This window comes from Camelus dromedarius, chromosome 35 (genome assembly GCF_036321535.1).
Source record: "Camelus dromedarius isolate mCamDro1 chromosome 35, mCamDro1.pat, whole genome shotgun sequence".
In the NCBI taxonomy this organism is placed as follows: Eukaryota; Metazoa; Chordata; class Mammalia; order Artiodactyla; family Camelidae; genus Camelus; species Camelus dromedarius.
In genome coordinates this window covers 10,488,938-10,504,145 of record NC_087470.1, presented here as the reverse complement: position 1 = coordinate 10,504,145, position 15,208 = coordinate 10,488,938, and positions in this window count along the sequence as shown.

Genomic DNA, 15,208 nt, shown 5'->3' with positions numbered 1-15,208 from the left:
TGAAAAGAAACTTTGTGTTCCCAACAAGCTAGTTGAAGGACGGCTTTCACACACACTTATCTCTCAAAACTGAGCATGTGGAGAGACGTTCATTCATGTAGCACAAAGGGAACGGTTTGAAGGAGAAAGTTTTATTCTGGTTTCTCAGTCTGTTTACTTGTGCCGGTTTGATCTTCCTGCAGTTTTCACTGTAAAACTGAGTTGGAGCTAGTACCTTCCCATATATATGTATGGAGTGGAATTGGAAAATGAAAACAGACTTTGTGTTCCCAACAAGCTAGTTGAAGGACGGCTTTCACACACACATATCTCTGAAAACTGAGTATGTGGAGAGACGTCCGTTCATCTAGCACAAAGGGAACGGGTTGCAGGAGAAACTTTTAGTCTGGAATCTCAGTCTGTTTCCAAGTGCCGGATTGAAGTTCCTGCATTTTTCACTGTAAAACCGAGTTGGAGCTAGTACCTTCCAATACATATGTATGGAGTGAAGCTGGAAATTGAAAAGAAACTTTGTGTTCCCAACAAGCTAGTTGAAGTTCGGCTTTCACACACACTTATCTCTCAAAACTGAGCATGTGGAGAGACGTTCGTTCATCTAGCAAAATCGGAACGAGTTGCAGGAGAAACTTTTACTCTGGATTCTCAGTCTGTTTCCAAGTGCCTGATTGAAGTTCCTGCAGTTTTCGCTGTAAAACCGTGTTGGAGCTAGTACCTTCCCGTATGTATGTATGGAATGGAGTTGGAAACTTAAAAGAAACTATGTGTTCCGAACAAGCAAGTTGAAGGTCGGATTTCACACAAAATTATCTCTGAAAACTGTGCATGTGGAGAGACGTTCGTTCATCTAGCACAAAGGGAACGGGTTGCAGGAGAAACTTTTACTCTGGTTTCTCAGTCTGTTCCAAGTGCCGGTTGAATTTCCTGCAGTTTTCACTGTAAAACCTAGTTGGAGCTAGTACCTTCCTAGATATATGTATGGAGTGGAGTTGGAAACTGAAAAGAAACTTTGTGTTCCCAACAAGCTATTTGAAGGACGGCTTTCACACACCCATATCTCTGAAATCTGAGCATCTGGAGAGACGTTCGTTCATCTAGCACAAAGGGAAAGGTTTGCAGTAGAAACTTTTACTCTGGTTTCTCAGTCTTTATCCTAGTGCCGGTTTGAACTTCCTGCAGTTTTCACTGTAAAACTGAGTTGGAGCTAGTACCTTCCCATATATATGTATGGAGTGGATTTGGAAACTGAAAAGAGACTTTGTGTTCCCAACAAGCTAGTTGAAGGACGGTTTTCACACACACATAACTCTCAAACCTGAGCATGTGGAGAGACGTTCGTTCATCTAGCACAAATGGAACGGGTTGCATGAGAAACTTTTACTTTGGTTTCTCAGTCTGTTTCCTAGTGTCAGTTTGAAGTTCCTGCAGTTTTCACTGTAAAACCGAGTTGGAGCTAGTACCTTCCCATATATATGTATGGAGTGGAGTTGGAAACTGAAAAGAAACTTTCTGTTCCCAACAAGCTAGTTGAAGTACGGCTTTCACACACACTTATCTCTGAAAACTGAGTATGTGGAGAGACGTCCATTCATCTAGCACAAAGGGAACGGGTTGCAGGAGAAACTTTTACTCTGGAATCTCAGTCTGTTTCCAAGTGCCGGATTGAAGTTCCTGCATTTTTCACTGAAAACCCGAGTTGGAGCTAGTACCATCCAATACATATGTATGGAGTAGAGCTGGAAATTGAAAAGAAACTTTATGTTCCCAACAAGCTAGTTGAAGTTCGGCTTTCACACACACTTATCTCTCAAAACTGAGCATGTGGAGAGACGTTCGTTCATCTAGCACAAACGGAACGAGTTGCAGGAGAAACTTTTACTCTGGATTCTCAGTCTGTTTCCAAGTGCCTGTTTGAAGTTCCTGCAGTTTTCGCTGTTAAACAGTGTTGGAGCTAGTACCTTCCCGTATGTATGTATGGAATGGAGTTGGAAACTTAAAAGATACTATGTTTTCCGCACAAGCTAGTTGAAAGTCGGGTTTCACACAAAATTATCTCTGAAAACTGTGCATGTGGAGAGACTTTCGTTCATCTAGCACAAAGGGAATGGGTTGCAGGAGAAACTTTTACTCTGGTTTCTCAGTCTGTTCCAAGTGCCGGTTGAATTTCCTGCAGTTTTCACTGTAAAACCTAGTTGGAGCTAGTACCTTCCCATATATATGTATGGAGTGGAGTTGGAATCTGAAAAGAAACTTTGTGTTCCCAGCAAGCTAGTTGAATGACGGCTTTCACACACACTTACCTCTCAAAACTGAGCATGTGGAGAGACGTTCGTTCATCTAGCACAAAGGGAACGGATTGCAGGAGAAACTTTTACTCTGGTTTCTCAGTCTTTTTCCTAGTGCCGGTTTGAAGTTTCTGCAGTTTTCACTATAAAACTTAGTTAGAGCTAATACCTTCCCATATATATTTATGGAGTGGATTTGGAAACAGAAAAGAAACTTTTCAGTTTCCAACAAGCTAATTGAAGAACGGCATTCACACACACTTATCTCTCAAAACTGAGCATGTGGAGAGACGTTCGTTCATCTAGCACAAAGGGAATGGGATGCAGGAGAAACTTTTACTCTGGTTTCTCAGTCTGTTCCAAGTGCCGGTTGAAGTTCCTGCAGTTTTCACTGTAAAACCTAGTTGGAGCTAGTACCTTCCCATATATATGTATGGATTGGAGTTGGAAACTGAAAAGAAACTTTGTGTTCCCAAAAAGCTAGTTGAAGGACGGCTTTCACACACACTTATCTCTCAAAACTGAGCATGTGGAGAGACGATCGTTCACCTAGCACAAAGGGAACGGTTTGCAGGAGAAAGTTTTACTCTGGTTTCTCAGTCTGTTTCCAAGTGCCGGTTTGAAGATCCTGAATTTTTCACTGTAAAACCGAGTTGGAGCTAGTACCTTCCCATATATATGTATGGAGTGGTGTTGGAAACTGAAAAGAAACTTTGTTTTCCCAACAAGGTAGTTGAAGGACGGTTTCACACACACATATCTCTGAAAAATGAGCATGTGGAGAGACGTTCGTTCATCTAGCACAAAGGGAACGGGTTGCAGGACAAACTTTTACTCTGGATTCTCAGTCTGTTTCCAAGTGCCTGTTTGAAGTTCCTGCAGTTTTCACTGTAAAACCGTGTTGGAGCTAGTACCTTCCCGTATGTATGTATGGAGTGGAGTTGGAGACTGTATATGAACTATGTGTTCCGAACAAGCTAGTTGAAGGTCGGCTTTCACACAAAATTATCTCTCAAAACTGAGCATGTGGAGAGACGTTCTTTCATCTAGCACAAAGGGAATGGGTTGAAGGAGAAAGTTTTACTCTGGTTTCTCAGTCTGTTTCCTAGTGCCGGTTTGAACTTCCTGCAGTTTTCACTGTAAAACCGAGTTGGAGCTAGTACCTTCCCATATATATGTATGGAGTGGAGTTGGAAACTGAAAAGAAACTTTGTGTTCCCAACAAGCTAGTTGAAGGATGGCTTTCACACACATTTGTCTCTCAAAATTGCGCATGTGGAGAGACGTTCGTTCATCTAGCACAAAGGGAACTGGTTGTAGGAGAAAGTTTTACTCTGGTTTCTCAGTGTGTTTCCTAGTGCCGGTTTGAAGATCCTGCAGTTTTCACTGTAAAACTGAGTTAGATCTAGTACATTCCCATATATATTTATGGAGTGGAGTTGGAAACTGAAAAGAAACTTTTTGTTTCCAACAAGCTAGTTGAAGAAAGGCTTTCACACTCAATTATCTCTCAAATGTGAGCATGTGGAGAGACGATCGTTCATCTAGCACAAAGGGAACGGGTTGCAGGAGAAAGTTTTACTCTGGTTTCTCAGTCTGTTTCCTAGTGCCGGTTTGAACTTCCTGCAGTTTTCGCTGTAAAACGGAGTTGGAGCTAGTACCTTCCCATATATATTTATTTAGTGCAGTTGGAAACTGAAAAGAATCATTGTGTTCCCAACAAGCTATTTGAAGGACGGCATTCACACACACATATCTCTCAAAATTCAGCATGTGGAGGGACGTTCGTTCATCTAGCACAAAGGGAACTGGTTGCAGGAGAAAGTTTAACTCTGGTTTCTCAGTGTGTTTCCTAGTGCCGGTTTGAAGATCCTGCAGTTTTCACTGTAAAACTGAGTTAGATCTAGTACCTTCCCATATATATTTATGGAGTGGAGTTGGAATCTGAAAAGAAACTTTTTGTTTCCAACAAGCTAGTTGAAGAAAGGCTTTCACACACAATTATCTCTCAAAAGTGAGCATGTGGAGAGACAATCGTTCATATAGCACAAAGGGAACGGGTTGCAGGATAAAGTTTTACTCTGGTTTCTCAGTCTGTTTCCTAGTGCCAGTTTGAAGTTCCTGCAGTTTTCACTGTAAAACCGAGTTGGAGCTAGTACCTTCCCATATATACTTATGGAGAGGAGTTGGAAACTGAAAAGAAACTTTGTGTTCCCAACATGCTAGTTGAAGGACGGCTTTCACACACACATATCTCTGAAAAATGAGCATGTGGAGAGACGTTCATTCATCTAGCACAAAGGGAACGGTTTGCAGGAGAAACTTTTATTCTGGTTTCTCAGTCTGTTTCCAAGTGCCGGTTTGAAGTTCCTGCAGTTTTCACTGTAAAACCGAGTTGGAGCTTGTACCTTCCGTTATATATGTATGGGGTGGAGTTGGAAACTGAAAAGAAACTTTGTGTTCCCAACAAGCTAGTTTAACGACGGCTTTCACACACACATATCTCTGAAAATTGAGCATGTGGAGAGACGTTCGTTCATCTAGCACAAAGGGAACGGGTTGCAGGAGAAAGTTTTACTCTGGTTTCTCAGTCTGTTTCCTAGTGCCGGTTTGAAGTTCCTGCAGTTTTCACTGTAAAACCGAGTTGGAACTAGTACCTTCCCTTATATATGTATGGAGTGGAGTTTTAAAATTAAAAGAAACTTTGTGTTCCCAACAAGCTAATTGAAGGACGTCTTTCACACACACTTATCTCTCAAAACTGAGCATGTGGAGAGACGTTCGTTCATCTAGCACAAAGGGAACGGGTTGCAGGAGAAACTTTTACTCTGGTTTCTCAGTCTGTTTCCTAGTGCCAGTTTGAATTTCCTGCAGTTTTCACAGTAAAACCGAGTTGGAGCTAGTACCTTCCCATATATATGTATGGAGTGGAGTTGGAAACTGAAAAGAAAATTTGTGTTCCCAACAAGCTAGTTGAAGGACGGCTTTCACACACACTTTTCTCTCAAAACTTAGCATGTGGAGAGACGTTCGTTCATCTAGCACAAAAAGAACAGGTTGCAGGGGAAACTTTTACTCTGGTTTCTCAGTCTGTTTCCTAGTGCCGGTTTGAAGTTCCTGCAGTTTTCACTGTAAAACCGTGTTGGAGCTTGTACCTTCCCAAATATATGTATGGAGAGGACTTGGAAACTGAAAAGAAAAATTGTGTTCCCATAAAGCTATTTTTAGGACGGCTTTCACACTCTCTTATCTCTCAGAACTGAGCATGTGGGGAGACGTTCGTTCATCTAGCACAAAGGGAACGTGTTGCAGGAGAAACTTTTCTCTGGTTTTTCAGTCTGTTTCCTAGTGCCGGTTTTAACTTCCAGCATTTTTCACTGTAAAACAGAGTTGGAGCTAGTACTTTCCCTTATATATGTATAGGGTGGATTTGGAAACTGAAAAGAAACTTTGTGTTCCCAACAAGCTAGTTGAACGACGGCTTTCACACACACGTATCTCTCAAAACTGAGCATGTTGAGAGAAGTTCGTTCATCTAGCACAAAGGGAACGGGTTGCATTAGAAAGTTTTACTCTGGTTTCTCAGTCTGCTTCCTAGTGCCGGTTTGAAATTCCTGCAGTTTTCACAGTAAAACCGAGTTGGAGCTATTACCTTCCCATATATATGTATGGAATGGAATTGGAAACTGAAAAGAAACTTTGTGTTCCCAACAAGCTAGTTGAAAGAAGGCTTTCACACACACTTATCTCTCAAAACTGAGCATGTGGAGAGACGTTCGTACATCTAGCACAAAGGGAACGGGTTGCAGGGAAACTTTTACTCTTGATTCTCAGTCTGTTTCCTAGTGCCGGTTTGAACTTCCTGCAGTTTTCACGGTAAAACCGAGTTTGAGCTCGTACATTCCCATATATATGTATGGGGTGGAGTTGGAAACTGAAAAGAAATTTTTTGTTTCCAGCAAGCTAGTTGAAGGACGGCTTTCACACACACTTATCTCTCAGAACTGAGCCTGTGGAGAGACATTCGTTCTTCTAGCACAAAGGGAACCGTTTGCAGGAGAAACTTTTTCTCTGGTTTCTCAGTGTGTTTCCTAGTGCCGGTTTGAAGTTCCTGCAGTTTTCACTGTAAACCCGAGTTGCAGCTAGTACCACCCCATATATATGTATGGAGTGGATTTGGCAAGTGAAAAAAACTTTGTGTTCCCAACAATCTAGGTGAAGGTCGGCTTTCACACACACTTATCTCTCAGAACTGAGCATGTGGAGACACTTTCGTTCATCTAGCACAAAGTGAACTGGCTGCAGGAGAAAATTTTACTCTGGTTTCTCAGTCGGTTTCCTAGTGCCGGTTGGAAGTTCCTGCATTTTTCACTGTAAAACCGAGTTGGAACTAGTCCCTAGCCATAGATATGTATGGTGTGGGATTTTCAACTGAAAAGAAACTTTGTGTTCCCAACAAGCAATTTGAAGGACTGTTTTCACACACACTTATCCCTTAGAACAGTGCATGTGGATAGACGTTCTTTCAACTAGCACAAAAGGAACGGGTTGCAGGAGAAACTTTTACTCTGGTTTCTCAGTCTGTTTCCTATTGCCGGTTTGAAGTTCCTGCAGTTTTCACTGTAAAAATGAGTTGGAGCTTGTACCTCCCCTTATATATGTATATAGTGGGGATTGCAACTGAAAAGAAACTTTGTGTTCCCAACAAGCTAGATGAATTACGGCTTTCCCACACAATTATCTCTCAGAAATGAGCATGTGGAGAGACGTTCATTCATCTAGCACAAAGGGATCGGGTTGCAGGGAAACATTTACTCTGGGTTCTCAGTCTGTTAACTAGTGCCGGTTTGAAGTTCCTGCAGTTTTCACGGTAAAACCGAGTTGGAGCTTGTATCTCCCATATATATGTAAGCAGAGGAGTTTGCAACTTAAAAGAAACTTTGTCTTCCCAACAAGCTAGGTGAAGGAAGGCTTTCACACACACTTATCTCTCAGAACTGAGCATGTGGAGAGACGTTCCCTCATCTAGCACAAAGGGAATACGTTGCAGGAGAAACTTTTACTCTGGATTCTCAGTCTGTTTCCTTTTGCCGGTTGGAAGTTCCTGCAGTTTTCACTGTAAAACCGAGTTGGAGCTAGTACCACCCCTTATAAATGTTTGGAGAGGTGTTTGCACCTGAAAAGAGACTTTCTGTTCCCAACAAACTAGGTGAAGGACGGCTTTCACACACACATATCTCTCAGACCTGAGCATGTGTAGAGACTTTCGTTCATCTAGCACAAAATGAACGGGTTGCAGGGGAAAATTTCTCTGGTTTCTCAGTCTGTTTCCTAGTGCCGGTTTGAAGTTACTATAGTTTTCACTGTAAAACGGAGTTGGAGCTATTACCTCCCCATATATATGTATGGAGTGGAGTCTGCAACTAAATAAATCTTACTGTTGCCAACAAGCAAGGTCAAGGATGGCTGTCACACACAATTATCTCTCAGAACTGAGCATGAGGAGAGACGTTCGTTCATATAGCACAAAGGGAACGGGTTGCAAGGGAAACTTTTACTCTGGTTTCTCATTCTATTTCCTAGTGCCAGTCTGAAGTTCCTGCACTTTTCACTGTAAAACGGAGTTGGAGCTAGTACCTCCCCATATATATGTATGGAGTGGATTTTTCATCTAAAAAGTAACTTATTTTTCCCAACAAGCAAGGTGAAGTACGGCTTTCAAACTCACTTATCTCTCAGAAATGAGCATGTGGAGAGACATTCGTTCATCAAGCACAAAGTGAACAGATTGCAGGAGAAACTATTAGTCTGGTTTCTCAGTATTTTTCCTAGTGCCTGTTTGAAGTTCCGGCAGTTCTCACTGTAAAATCTGATTTGGAGGTAGTACCTCCCCATATATATGTATGGAGTGGAGTTTGCACCTGAAAAGAAACTTTGTGTTCCCAAAAAGCTAGGTGAAAGACGGCTTTCACACACACTTATCTCTCAAAACTGAGCATGTGGAGAGACGTTCGTTCATCTGGCACAAAGGGAACAGGTTGCAGGGGAAACTTATACTCTTGTTTCTCAGTGTGTTTCCTACTCCCGGTTTGAAGTTCCTGCATTTTTCACTGTAAACCCGAGTTGGAGCTAGTACCTCCCCATATATATATATGGAGTAGAGTTTGCACCTGAAAATAAATTTGTGTTCCCAACAAGCTAGGTGAAAGACGGCTTTCACACACACTTTTCTCTCAGAACTGAGAAAGTGGAGAGACTTTCGTTCATCTAGCACAAAGGGAACAGGTTGTAGGAAAAACTTTTCTCTGGTTTCTCAGTCTGTTTCCTAGTGCCGGTTTGAAGTTCCTGCAGTTTTCACTGTAAAACCGAGTTGGAGCTAGTACTTCCCCATATATATTTTGGAGTGAAGTTTGCAACTGTAAAGAAACTTTGTGTTTCAAACAGCAAGGTGAAATACGGCTTTCACACACACTTATCTCTCAGAACTGAGCATGTGGAGAGACTTTGTTCATCTAGACCAAAGTGAACGGTTTGCAGGTGAAACATTTACTGTGGATTCTCAGTCTGTTTCCTAGTGCCTATTTGAATTTCCTGCAGTTTTCACTTTAAAAAGATTTGGAGTTAGTACCTCCTCATATATATATATGGATTGGAGTTGGCAACTGGAAAGAAACTTTGTGTTCCCAACAAGGTAGGTGAAGGACGCCTTTCACACACACTTATCTCTCAGAACTGAGCATTTGGAAAGACGTTCGTTCATCTAGCACAAAGGGAACGAGTTGCAGGAGAAACTGTTACTCTGGTTTCTCAGTCTGTTTCCTAGTGCCGGTTTGATTTTCCTGCAATTTTCACTGTAAAATCGAGTCGGAAATTGTACCTCCCTGTATATATGTATGAAGGGGAGTAAGCACCTGAAAAGATACTTTGTGTTCCCAACAAGCTAGCTGAAGTACGGCTTTCACAGACACTTATCTTTCAGAACTGAGCATGTATAGAAACTTTCATTCAACTAGCACAAAGGGAACGGGTAGCAGGAGAAACTTTTACTCTGCTTGCTCAGTCTGTTTCCTAGTGCCGGATTGAAGTTCCTGCAGTTTTCACTGTAAAACCTAGTTGGAGCTAGTACCACCCCTTATATATGTATGGAGTGGAGTTTGCAACTGAAAATAAACTTTGTGTCCCCAACAAGCTAGCTGAAGATCAGCTTTCACACACAATTTTCTCTCCGAACTGAGCATGTGGAGAGACGTTCGTTCATCTAGCACAAAGGGAACGGGTTGCATGAGAAAATTTCTCTGGTTTCTCAGTCTGTTTCATATTGCCGGTTGAAGTTCCTGCAGTTTTCACTGTAAAACCGAGTTGGAGCTAGTACCTCCCCATATATATGTATGGAGTGGATTTTGCAACTAAAAAAAACTTAGTGTTCCCAACAAGTATGGTCAAGTTCTGCTTTCACACACAATTATCCCTCAGAACTGAGCATGTGGAGAGACGTTCGTTCATCTAGCACAAAGGGAACGGGTTGCAGGATAAACTTTTACTTTGGTTTCTCAGTCTGTTTCCTAGTGCCGTTTTGAAGTTCCTGCAGTTTTCACTGTAAAACCGAGTTGGAGCTAATACATCCCCATATATATTTTTGGAGTGAAGTATGCAAATGTAAAGAAACTTTGTGTTCCAAACAGCAAGTTGATATACGGCTTTCACACACCCTTATCTCTCAGAACTGAGCATGTGGAGAGACTTTGTTCATCTAGCCCAAAGTGAACGGTTTGCAGGTGAAACATTTATTGTGGTTTCTCAGTCTGTTTCCTAGTGCCGGTTTGAAGTTCCAGTAGTTTTAACTGTAAAACCCAATTTGAGCAATTACCTCCCCATATACATGTATAGATTGGAGTCTGCAACTAAAAAAATCTTACTGTTCCCAACAAGCAAGGTCAAGGATGGCTGTCACACAGAATTATCTCACAAAACTTAGCATGTGGAGAGATGTTCGTTCATATAGCACAAAGGGAACGGGTTGCAAGAGAAAATTTTACTCTGGTTTCTCACTCTGTTTCCTAGTGCCAGTCTGAAGTTCCTGCACTTTTCACTGTAAAACGGAGTTGGATCTAGTACCTCCCCATATATATGTATGGAGTGGAGTTTGCACCTGAAAAGGAACTTTGTGTTCCCAACAAGCTAGGTGAAAGTCGGCTTTCACACACACTTATCTCCCAGAACTGAGCATGTGGAGATAAGTTCGTTCATCTAGCACAAAGGGAACAGGTTGCAGGAGAAACTATTTCTCTGGGTTCTCAGTCTGTTTCATAGTGCCGGTTTGAATTTCCTGCAATTATCACTGTAGAAGATTGTTAGAGCTATTACTTCCCCATATATATGTATGGAGTGTAGTTTGCACCTGAAAAGAAACTTTGTGTTCCCAACAAGATAGCTGAAGGGCGACTGTCACACACACATAACTCTCAGAACTGTGCATGTGGAGAGACGTTCGTTCATCTAGCACAAAGGGAACGGGTTGCAGGACAAACTTTTACTCTGGTTTCTCAGTCTGTTTCCTAGTTCGGGTTTGAAGTTACTGCAGTTTTCACAGTAAAACCGAGTTGGAGCTTGTACCTCCACATATATATGTATGGATTGGAGATGGTATCTGAAAAGAAACTTTGTGTTCCCAACAAGCTAGGTGAAGGACGGCTTTCAAACACACTTATCTCTCAGAACTTAACATATGGAGAGACGTATGTTCATCTATCAAAAACGGAACCGGATGAAGGAGAAAATTTTACTCGGGTTTCTCACTGTGTTTCCTAGTGCCGGGTTGAAGTTCCTGCAATTTACAGTCTAAAACCGAGTTGGAGCTTGAACCTCCCCATATATATGTATGGATTTTTAGTTGGTAACTGAAAAGAAACTTTGTGTTCCCAACAAGCTAGTTGAAGGACGGCTTTCACACACACTTATCTCTCAGAACTGAGCATGTGAAGAGAATTTCGTTCATCTAGCCCAAGGGGAACGGGTTGCATGTCAAAATTTCTCTGGTTTCTCAGTCTGTTTCCTATTGCCGGTTGATTTTCCTGCAGTTTTCACTTTAAAACGGAGTTGGAGCTTTTACATCTCCATATATATGTATGGAGTGGAGTTTGCAACTAAAAAAAACTTAGTGTTCCCAGCAAGCATGGTCAAGGACTGCTTTCACACAGAATTATCCTTCAGAACTGAGCATGTGTAGAGACGTTCTTTCATCTAGCACAAAGGGAACGGGTTGCAGGATAAACTTTTACTCTGGTTTCTCAGTCTGTTTCCTAGAGCAGATTGAAGTTCCTGCAGTTTTCACTGTAAAACCGAGTTGAAGCTAGTACCTCCCCATATATATGTTTGGAGTGGAGTTTGCAACTGAAAAGATACTTTGTGTTCCCAACAAGCTAGTTGAAGGACGGCTTTCACACTCACTTATATCTCAGAACTGAGCATGTGGAGAGACGTTCGTTCATCTAGCACAAAGGGAACGGGTTGCAGGGGAAATTTTCTCTGGTTTCTCAGTCTGTTTCCTAGTGCCGGTTTGAAGTTCCATTAGTTTTCACTGTAAAACGGAGTTGGAGTTATTACCTCACCAAATATATGTATGGAGTGGAGTCTACAACTAAAAAAATCTTACTTTTCCAAACAAGCAAGGTCAAGGATGGCTGTCACACACAATTATCTCTCAGAACTGAGCATGTGGAGAGACGTTCGTTCATATAGCACAAAGGGAACGGGTTGCAAGAGAAACTTTCACTCTGGTTTCTCTGTCTGTTTCCTAGTGCCAGTCTGAAGTTCCTGCACTTTTCACTGTAAAACGGAGTTGGAGATATTACCTCCTCATATATATGTATGGAGTGGAATTTTCACCTTAAAAGTAACTTATTTTTCCCAACAAGCAAGGTGAAGTACGGCTTTCAAACACACTTATCTCTCAGAACTGAGCATGTGGAGAAACGTTCGTTCATCTAGCACAAAAGGAACGGGTTGCAGGAGAAACTATTTCTCTGGGTTCTCAGTCTGTTTCATAGTGCCGGTTTGAATTTCCTGCAGTTCTCACTGTAGAAGAGATTTGGAGCTGTTACCTCCCCATATATATGTATGGAGTGTAGTTTGCACCTGAAAAGAAACTTTGTGTTCCCAACAAGCTAGGTGAAAGACGGCTTTAAAAGACACTTATCTCTCAGAACAGAGCAAGTGGAGAGACATTCGTTCATCTAGCACAAACGGAACGGTTTGCAGGAGAAAATTTCCCTGGTTTCTCAGTCTGTTTCCTAGTGCCGGTTTGATTTCCTGCAGATTTCACTGTAAAATCGAGTCGGAAATAGTACCTCCCCATATATATGTATGAAGGGTCTAAGCAGCTGAATAGATACTTTGTGTTCCCAACAAGCTAGCTGAAGTACGGCTTTCACACACACTTTTCTCTCAGAACTGAGAAAGTGGAGAGACTTTCGTTCATCTAGCACAAAGGGAACAGGTTGCAGGAAAAACTTTTCTCTGGTTTCTCAGTCTGTTTCCTAGTGCCGGTTTGAAGTTCCTGCAGTTTTCACTGTAAAACCGAGTTGGAGCTAGTACTTCCCCATATATATTTTGGAGTGAAGTTTGCAACTGTAAAGAAACTTTGTGTTTCAAACAGCAAGGTGAAATACGGCTTTCACACACACTTATCTCTCAGAACTGAGCATGTGGAGAGACTTTGTTCATCTAGACCAAAGTGAACGGTTTGCAGGTGAAACATTTACTGTGGATTCTCAGTCTGTTTCCTAGTGCCTATTTGAATTTCCTGCAGTTTTCACTTTAAAAAGATTTGGAGTTAGTACCTCCTCATATATATATATGGATTGGAGTTGGCAACTGGAAAGAAACTTTGTGTTCCCAACAAGGTAGGTGAAGGACGCCTTTCACACACACTTATCTCTCAGAACTGAGCATTTGGAAAGACGTTCGTTCATCTAGCACAAAGGGAACGAGTTGCAGGAGAAACTGTTACTCTGGTTTCTCAGTCTGTTTCCTAGTGCCGGTTTGATTTTCCTGCAATTTTCACTGTAAAATCGAGTCGGAAATTGTACCTCCCTGTATATATGTATGAAGGGGAGTAAGCACCTGAAAAGATACTTTGTGTTCCCAACAAGCTAGCTGAAGTACGGCTTTCACAGACACTTATCTTTCAGAACTGAGCATGTATAGAAACTTTCATTCAACTAGCACAAAGGGAACGGGTAGCAGGAGAAACTTTTACTCTGCTTGCTCAGTCTGTTTCCTAGTGCCGGATTGAAGTTCCTGCAGTTTTCACTGTAAAACCTAGTTGGAGCTAGTACCACCCCTTATATATGTATGGAGTGGAGTTTGCAACTGAAAATAAACTTTGTGTCCCCAACAAGCTAGCTGAAGATCGGCTTTCACACACAATTTTCTCTCCGAACTGAGCATGTGGAGAGACGTTCGTTCATCTAGCACAAAGGGAACGGGTTGCATGAGAAAATTTCTCTGGTTTCTCAGTCTGTTTCATATTGCCGGTTGAAGTTCCTGCAGTTTTCACTGTAAAACCGAGTTGGAGCTAGTACCTCCCCATATATATGTATGGAGTGGATTTTGCAACTAAAAAAAACTTAGTGTTCCCAACAAGTATGGTCAAGTTCTGCTTTCACACACAATTATCCCTCAGAACTGAGCATGTGGAGAGACGTTCGTTCATCTAGCACAAAGGGAACGGGTTGCAGGATAAACTTTTACTTTGGTTTCTCAGTCTGTTTCCTAGTGCCGTTTTGAAGTTCCTGCAGTTTTCACTGTAAAACCGAGTTGGAGCTAATACATCCCCATATATATTTTTGGAGTGAAGTATGCAAATGTAAAGAAACTTTGTGTTCCAAACAGCAAGTTGATATACGGCTTTCACACACCCTTATCTCTCAGAACTGAGCATGTGGAGAGACTTTGTTCATCTAGCCCAAAGTGAACGGTTTGCAGGTGAAACATTTACTGTGGTTTCTCAGTCTGTTTCCTAGTGCCGGTTTGAAGTTCCAGTAGTTTTAACTGTAAAACGGAATTTGAGCAATTACCTCCCCATATACATGTATAGATTGGAGTCTGCAACTAAAAAAATCTTACTGTTCCCAACAAGCAAGGTCAAGGATGGCTGTCACACAGAATTATCTCACAAAACTTAGCATGTGGAGAGATGTTCGTTCATATAGCACAAAGGGAACGGGTTGCAAGAGAAAATTTTACTCTGGTTTCTCACTCTGTTTCCTAGTGCCAGTCTGAAGTTCCTGCACTTTTCACTGTAAAACGGAGTTGGATCTAGTACCTCCCCATATATATGTATGGAGTGGAGTTTGCACCTGAAAAGGAACTTTGTGTTCCCAACAAGCTAGGTGAAAGTCGGCTTTCACACACACTTATCTCCCAGAACTGAGCATGTGGAGATAAGTTCGTTCATCTAGCACAAAGGGAACAGGTTGCAGGAGAAACTATTTCTCTGGGTTCTCAGTCTGTTTCATAGTGCCGGTTTGAATTTCCTGCAATTATCACTGTAGAAGATTGTTAGAGCTATTACTTCCCCATATATATGTATGGAGTGTAGTTTGCACCTGAAAAGAAACTTTGTGTTCCCAACAAGATAGCTGAAGGGCGACTGTCACACACACATAACTCTCAGAACTGTGCATGTGGAGAGACGTTCGTTCATCTAGCACAAAGGGAACGGGTTGCAGGACAAACTTTTACTCTGGTTTCTCAGTCTGTTTCCTAGTTCGGGTTTGAAGTTACTGCAGTTTTCACAGTAAAACCGAGTTGGAGCTTGTACCTCCACATATATATGTATGGATTGGAGATGGTATCTGAAAAGAAACTTTGTGTTCCCAACAAGCTAGGTGAAGGACGGCTTTCAAACACACTTATCTCTCAGA